At 36.7% G+C, this 8381-nt stretch overlaps 1 long non-coding RNA gene across 1 annotated transcript; it reads right to left on the bottom strand.

Annotated features, from left to right (window-relative positions):
* Positions 1–2987: 2987 nt before the first annotated feature.
* Positions 2988–6683, bottom strand: LOC128643879 (uncharacterized). Its single transcript, XR_008399888.1, has 2 exons — positions 6551–6683; positions 2988–4838 (listed from the first exon to the last, which is right to left on the bottom strand). It is a non-coding gene; the product is annotated as an uncharacterized LOC128643879 (long non-coding RNA).
* Positions 6684–8381: the final 1698 nt, after the last annotated feature.

The raw sequence follows: 8381 nt of genomic DNA on the forward strand, positions 1-8381 counted from the left end.
TAAAAGCATATAAATTCACTGAAAACCACATTCTATGTTGTGATGCTAGTAAATCCCTTAGGAACAGAACATACTGCAACATACACCACTAGTTTGAAATGCCCTAAGCTGATTCTGCATAGTTGTCAGGTACAAAAAATAAATAAAAAAATTGTGTTTTATTACCCAACTATTATTACCCAATATTTTTACCCAACTTATGACAAACTCCAACCCCTTCCATGTCAGAAGGAAGGGATTGCTGCTTGAGTGCCATATACATTCACCGAATGTCAACGCATAGATACTTTTTCACCTTTCCTTAGTTAGAAACACAAAGGATAAAAGATCTAAGGATATGAAAGATTTCAAAATAGTATTTTATTATGCAGTATGTTCACTTTCATAACATCAAATATAAAATGCAGTTTACGTAGAACTGCCTGAAAATAAAGACTCTGAGACAGAGCCCTCCAAGCAGTCTTCGACTGTGAACGATTGCTGTCCTTGTTGAGTATGTACCTATCTCTTGATTACTGTAAAACATTTTCTGACATCCTGAGAAATGATTAGAAATCATGCTACACTTTAACTTAAAACTGTGATTCTACCATCACTACATTATGTGCTTATGGCCTAAAAAACTACCAATAAACCGAAAGCTATAAAATAGTTACCTTCTGTACATGAGAGAGGGCCAATGGTTTATCAAATGATGCACTTGCAAAACATACTTTAAAAAACAACAAAAAAAAAACAGTAGTTTGAGATCTCAACATTTACATGTTCATTTTGCAAAGAATGAATACGTATAGAGACTGTCCCCCATAAAATAACGTAGTGGTTACACAAAGCCATTTAATGTCCAAATGAAAAACGCATGGGCACGTGATGCAAGATTAAATGAAGATGTTAAATTGCACACAAATGAGAGGCATTTTTATCAGTTGAACATGAAGCAAAATATACCTGGAATACTGTCCAGAAAGATAAATGCCTTCTTTATAACAAAATGCAAGTTTGACAACCAGACATGAAGGTGATATATTACAAAATCAGAGTTAAAGAAAAAAAAAAGAAAAAATACAGGTGGCCTTTAACGTAGGTAGCAAGTGTCTGGTAATACTGTCCAGTACTTTTGCAAACAAGCCTACATTTAAAAGGGCTTTTTAGTGTTTTTTTTCTTTTCTTATTACTCCAAAAAATAAAACATTCAACTAAGATGTGGAGAAACTGAAAACAATGATACTACCAAAATAATGAGAGAGAAAAAAAGAAGCTTAAAGGGCCATTAAACCCAAAAATTTTCTTTCACGATTCAGATAGAGAATACAATTTTAAACAACATTCCAATTTACTTCTATTATCTAATTTTCTGCAATCTTTAGATATCCTTTGTTAAAGAAATAGCATTGCATATTGGTGAGCCAATCACATGAGACATCTATGTGCAGCTACCAATCAGAAGCTACTGAGCCTATCTAGATATGCTTTTCAGGAAAGAATATCAAGAAAATTAAATAATTGAAGTAAATTAGAAAGTTGTTTAAAATGGTATTCTCTATCTAAATCATGAAAGAAAAAAATTTGGGTTCAATGTCCCTTTAAAGGGACAGTAAACCTTAAAAATAATGTTATATAATTCTGCACATAGTGCAGAATTATATAACATTGTATTAGCCAAACATTTATAAAACATAATATACCCTATTAATTTTTTTTTAAAAAAACACTGTTTTACAGACCCGCTCTCTGTACTCTGCTGAGCGGGTCTGTTAAATTTACTCAGCGCATCGGGCCAGCTGTATAGTCACAGCCCGGCCCGACCGCGCCATAGCACTAAGTGCAGCTCGCTCCTGCTGTCTGACAGAGCAGGAGCGAGCTGCACTTAGTGCTATGGCGCGGTCGGGCCGGGCTGTGACTATACAGCTGGCCCGATGCGCTGAGTAAATATAACAGACCCGCTCAGCAGAGTACAGAGAGCGGGTCTGTAAAACAGCGTTTTTTTAAAAACAATTAATAGGGGAAATTATGTTTTATAATGTTTGGCTAATATAATGTTATATAATTCTGCACTATGTGCAGAATTATATAACATTATTTTTAAAGTTTACTGACACTTTAAGACAGAAATTGCATTCAAATAAAGATGGTGAAACATCTTGTGGACAGAGTTGGCACAATAGGCCTAGATAAGGCATGTAAAGACATCCAGGGTCCCATTTCCTAAAAGCTTGCATTAAAATAACACCGCTTACTCAGGGGTCATCCTTCAGCCTTTTTAGAGCAAGCTTTGATTTCCTAGCATGACATGTAGGCCTCTGTACTTTCACTCACAAAGCAGCTATGATACTTTGGCCAAACTAGGTAGTAAAATGAACATATTTAGCAAAACCTGTAAAAGGACATGTAAGAAAAAAAAAATGTAGATATATATATTTTGGTTGGCAATTTTTCAACTTGAATCAGATTGTTTCTGCGCCACTGTTCTAGAAATAGACTATCTAGTGCTCCTATAAAAAGGGAACCCATAAAAGATTTTTTTAGAACATACTTGTATACTATGAAAATAATTTTGTTTTCATTAAATAATTCAGCAAATATAAGATCTATTCTGTAGGCCTTTTGCTGATATAAGTTTTCAAACATAAATCCAGTTAGTGAACAGACAAAAAAGGTCTAACCCCTACTTGCTGGTTATTGATTTAAATCATAATGCTTCCATAGGAAATTACAATATACAATAGCAGCCAATAACACAGTTCATATCGGATTCAAGTTTGCCATAATGAATGTAAAAACATGATATGTTACATTAGTGTGTGTGTGTCAGTGTAACATGTTAACTATATTTGTACATATGAATTACATACACACAAACAGCTCAATTTACACTGATCAAAAAAAAGGGGGGGCCCAAACAAACAAAACACAAATCTTATTACACATCCCATTAATGCACAAGCCAGCTACAATGTAATACAATAATGAACGGTGTGAGGCATACACACCAGGCAAGATAAATGGGAGTTTATTTAACAGTTCTGCACAGAAAGCAGAAAAAATATTTATATATAATCACTTTGGACACGTCACTAAAACCCCTGAAGGATACACACAGAAAATGGTGTACACCTGAAGACAATGAGAACATGGTATTATAAAAATGTGACATGTAACCGTAAGTATAGATTCATTCCAGCCTCTAGAAGAAAATTCCAGGTATAAGTACAAATAGTTCCAGTGTAAATATAGCTTGGCGCATTTGGTTTTTCTGTAGTGATTTCTATACAAACAATAGGCTGAGAGGTAATATTTATATTTACGTATGTGTGTATATATCTATATATAGAGAGATATCTGTTTTTTGTTTTTCTTTTTTACAAAGAATTAAAATATTTAATAAAAAAAGTTAAAATCCCTGCTCTCCCCCCAAAACTTAAAATATAAAAACAAAAATCACTCCAGTTAAAAGTTATGGCTTTAGAGTTATTGTACTATAGATGCTGAACCAAAATTCTCCCATCAAACTAAGATCCTGTAATAAAATGCGATGTGACGTCACTTAAATACAAACCCTGCTTCTTTCCCACCTTTGTCAGGCCCTGGTTTAAGTGGTGTTCAGATAAGGCTCATGTGAGAGTTACCAATCTGCACCAAATGATATCTGTACAGCATTTCTGAAGCATGAAGAGATCTTACAGGGGGCAGGCTGGAAGAAGCCATGTAGTCCCATGCCACTGTTTATTTAATGAGCACAAACATCTAAAATCCCTGCTGTTGGCAAATGCTTGACACCTGAGATTCATTTACAAATGATGATGGATTTTTGCAGGTTGTCCTCGCTTCTTATATCCTCTGGGACAGCGCAAGCTGAGGGTCTTTTATTGAAATATTTCTATTGCCAAAAGATTTCATCAGCACGAATCTCCTCCTTCTGGAAAGCAGATGGTGTTGTATGGTGAAGTTGGATTTTGTAAAAAACTAGGTGACAAGCGGCCCTGTACGCGATTTTTACATGAAGTGTCACAAAGGTGACCAACATACTGACACCTCAAAAAGGGGAGCTTAATATTTGCGCATGCAGACAAGCTCACATGTACACGTGTGCACCTACAAAACACAGGTCAAAAAAGCTACACACACCCTTGCACATGCATGGAAGTGGGTCTACGTGGACTGTGGTGTTTCTCCTCAAGCTCCAGTATGATTTATCGTGAAGCCTGAACAGTGATTTCACAGTTCCTGGAAAGGGGGGGGGGGGGGCTCCTTGTCTTTGATTAGGGTAGTGTCCAAAAAAAACCTCAGCTTGCTCACTAGAATCTGAACCAGTTAAGAAAATGAGCATGGTCTGCTGCACTGGTCAATACCCCTAACCATTTTGGACAAACAAGTATGATGAAGTGGATTTTACCCTACACTGATGAAAGAGATGCCACTGTAAGAATTTCGTTTAGAAAAAAACGAAAATCAGGCAATATGGTAATTACCTGAAGTTGATTCCATATCTTCATGCTCTTAGGGGGCAAAGAAATAGAAATAAAGGTTTTTAGTTTCATACCCAAACCTAGAATTAAATGTGTAGTGTGCTGTTCACTTTCATTTGGCCAAAAAGGCCCCATTGTTCAACTGGCAGTTGTTTGGGATGAAACATTGAGGTAGGCCTCATATGTACTACATCATGGCAGCTTGTATGAATTATTTCCACATTTTCTCAGGGGTTGCTTGTGTTTTCAGATTTTCACATCTTCCTGTATGCTGAGCTGTGACAATGTTTTTTTAATACGTAGTGCTGTCAAACGAGCTGCTCCATTAGCGTACCAGCACTCTCGCATCATCTTCCCCATGACTCGAAGAGCCTGAAAAGAAAGAAGAAACAATTAAAACTGAAGTTATTCTACATAGATACATAGTTGCCCTCAGATTAGATAAACTTGAACCTGTGTAATGCTCTCTTAAAGGGACAGTCAATCATGATAGTTACATTTTGACTAAATAGGGCATACAACTTTCCAATTTACTTTTATCATTTAATATGCATAGCATGCATCAGCTACTTAGCACTACATTGCATACAAAGTATATTATCTCCTTTGTTGTAGCAAATTAAGGACAGATATAAATAAGTCCATTCACTGATCAAGTAAACACCTAGCAAGCTGAAAGGTAACAGCTTTCCTGTATGAACTCCAAACTCTAGGGGAAGTGGAAAAAATACGGTTTAGAGGTAAAATGTAAAAAGGCTAAATAAATGCAGCACATTTAAAGATTTTTTTATATATTAAAAACATTTTATAGGACTTAATTTTAGTTTAATGTCCCTTTGAAGGATTAACCCTTTCCCGTCGTTAGGACGTTCCATGCCATCCTAACTGCTTGGCTGTCCTGAAGCCTTGGCTGCTTTGTAAATGGGATCGTGGGCTAGAGGGTGTGCCTAGCATCATAGGCACTCCCCCCTCACACCTGATCCCATCATAGTATGAACGATCTCGTGATTTACGTTTTTAATTATCTGTTTACATTTCCGATGTAGACAAATAAGTCCCAGCAGGAAAGGGTTAACTGCATTTAAAGTCACAATTACTTCTTTATAACGGTTGCAATTATATTATTTTTTTTAAACTAAAGAGGGAGTTAAAATGCATAAAACAAGCTCTCTCACTTTGGCATCAAGGAACTGTAACAGGTTCAGATTTTAATTATCTTCTTCAGCTATATAGTAACTAAACTACTGTAGCAGTCTTGCTGTACTCAGCCACGGAAATAAGAGTTCCTTATGGACTGAAAAGTCAAAACTGAAATGTGATTCTGTGCATTTCAATGTGAAATAGAGGCATATTTGTAATATGCTTCCATTAGCAAAAATGCTTCTAGTAAAAAGTTATTACTGTTCGTCAGAGGGCCGTGCACCAATATTCTAACACCATGTTCGCTCAGAGAGCTGGCAGTGGTTTGTATTGCTTTCTAGGTACGTGCATTTGTATCCTTTGTTCATATCCAAATGCGGAACCTGATTGATTCATGGGAAAGATCACCACGTTAAGATCTATGCAAATCCAGATCTCAACGTAGTGATCTTACACAATAATCAATCTAATAGTGCATACTTCTGCATTCGGATCCTAATGGAGGATCCGAATACACATACCAAATTGCTTCTGTGAAGACATAATTTGTGTCATACAAGCCAATGCTGACTCTCAGAGGTGTGGTGTTTGAATACTGGAGAATGGGCCCTCACAGGATATGTGCATAAGCCACGAAAAAAAAAAAAACTTTGCTAATGAGAGTACAATGAAAAAGTGCTTCCATTTCAAATTGAAACGCACCCGTGCACTTTTCAATTTTGACCTTTCAATCCCTTCCTTTAACTTGAATAAACCTATTTATTTTATTTTTATAATTGTAGATGCCTGTTCCTCTCTACCAAATACCCATTTATCACTAGGGATGAGTAGTGCACAACAGCTATCCTGACACTGGTTTGAAAAGCTTGGTATCAATGTTACTCTTCCCAAATATTTATACATTTAAACAAACTATACACGTGTTTTTCTGTTTTCTTACATACCTCATAACTTTGCCACCAGTTAGGTATGTTAGGCCGTAATTTCTGGTCACAAACAACTTTTCTCATCTCTTCAATTGAAGGGTCTGAAGGTACAAGATCATAATATGGAAGCTGATATTCTTCATGGAAACCTAAAAAATTAAGGCACATTTTTTTTTTTAAACATGAATAGGACAGCTACAAATATTATACTAAAAAAAGTACATTAGAAAGTAAATAAAAAAACTAAGATTATTGTAGTCAGTAGCTTTTGTACACCCCTGGAGCCATTCTTGAAACAAAGCAGTTGACAAGTAAATGCATATTCAAGAAGTGCAAGTATTATACGTACGTGCCAATTACTTGCTCTTTCTGAAACAATGGCATTTTGCACACACTACTACTCCGTCTCCATGCTTTAGTGTGTAACCACTTTGATGTGCATAATGCTGTTTTCAGCAATCTCCCGCACTACAGGCTGGGGACAGTTATATGCTACGCACAGCATGATTTATGCAAATTACTATACAAAACATTGCATTGTATAGAAGACCCTTTCTACAGTGTGGACAGTATACGTTAAGGGCAGCGTGACTTTATTATTTATCAGCCTATCAGCGTGGTGTATAGTGAGCCAATCAGGGTTTGTGATAGGACATATGTGATGAGGAAAAAGAAGCGTGGAGTCTCTCAGTGGTTCCAAAAAGAGTTTATTCAGGAGCAGGCTTCTGCAGGGAACACAAGGTAAGCTCCTGACGCATTTGTAAAATCCGACTGGTATTGTTACAAGTGTTAGTATTTTGTGCATGCGCTCTAAAAAGTGTCCAATAATCTGATGGATGTTATTAGTGCATGCGATTTAAAAAGAACCAAGAATCTGATGGGTTTAATGTTATTAGTGTGCGCATGCACTTTAAACGTGTCCAACAATCTGACAGGTAGATTGTAATTTTTGACTTGCTGGGATTGGAATGTGATGATGCGGGGGAGCGCATGCGCGGTGCACATAACTTCCGTTAGCTGGTCTGACAAGTTTGCTAATCTGACATAACACCTGCACCTCCCCTTTCATTGCCTGTGGCTATATTGAGTGACAGCAGGAGGGAGGGAGCTGACTGAACTGGGAGGTGTGTTACACTTGTTAGCAAGACCGAGAGGAAAGAACATGGAGCATGTAGGTGAGTAGAATCTGCTAGCAGTGCATAGTAGACAATGTAGCAGAAGATTAGATTGATCCATCTAAATAGAAGCACCATGGCCGTTTCAGCATGCTTGATCCTAGTCACAGAGATGAAGAATAGCTGCTTCTTTTGCCAGTAAAACAGCATAGTAGCCCTGGACCCAGACTGCAGTCTAATAATGTGTAACAACAATTTTCATGAGTAATAGTGTCTGTGCAGGGGGTGTATTTAGCAGCAACAGGTTACTCTGCTTATTTTATGTGCCAGAGTATTGAACATGTATTGACTTCAATATTATTGTGGCTTATTATAATTCAGGTTGGCTTTAACAACATGAATACTTTTATAACTTACTCTAAGTGTAAAAACACAAATTTTTCAATGTTAAACACTGAACTACAAGTGCTCATAATGTTTGAATTTGTGAAAGTAGTTGACGTAAATATGTAAAACTGTTGTTCTTAGGTTCAGGGTTTTACATTTTTAAATGTGTGGGGGGGAGAAATCATGTTTTTTTTTGTTTTAGTTTTTTTAAATAGTACAAGAAAACAGAATTTATGCTTACCTGATAAATTACTTTCTCCAACGGTGTGTCCGGTCCACGGCGTCATCCTTACTTGTGGGATATTCTCTTCCCCAACAGGAAATGGCAAAGAGCCCAGCAAAGCTGG

The sequence above is a fragment of the Bombina bombina genome, unplaced genomic scaffold (assembly GCF_027579735.1).
Source record: "Bombina bombina isolate aBomBom1 unplaced genomic scaffold, aBomBom1.pri scaffold_2350, whole genome shotgun sequence".
NCBI classification, from domain to species: Eukaryota; Metazoa; Chordata; class Amphibia; order Anura; family Bombinatoridae; genus Bombina; species Bombina bombina.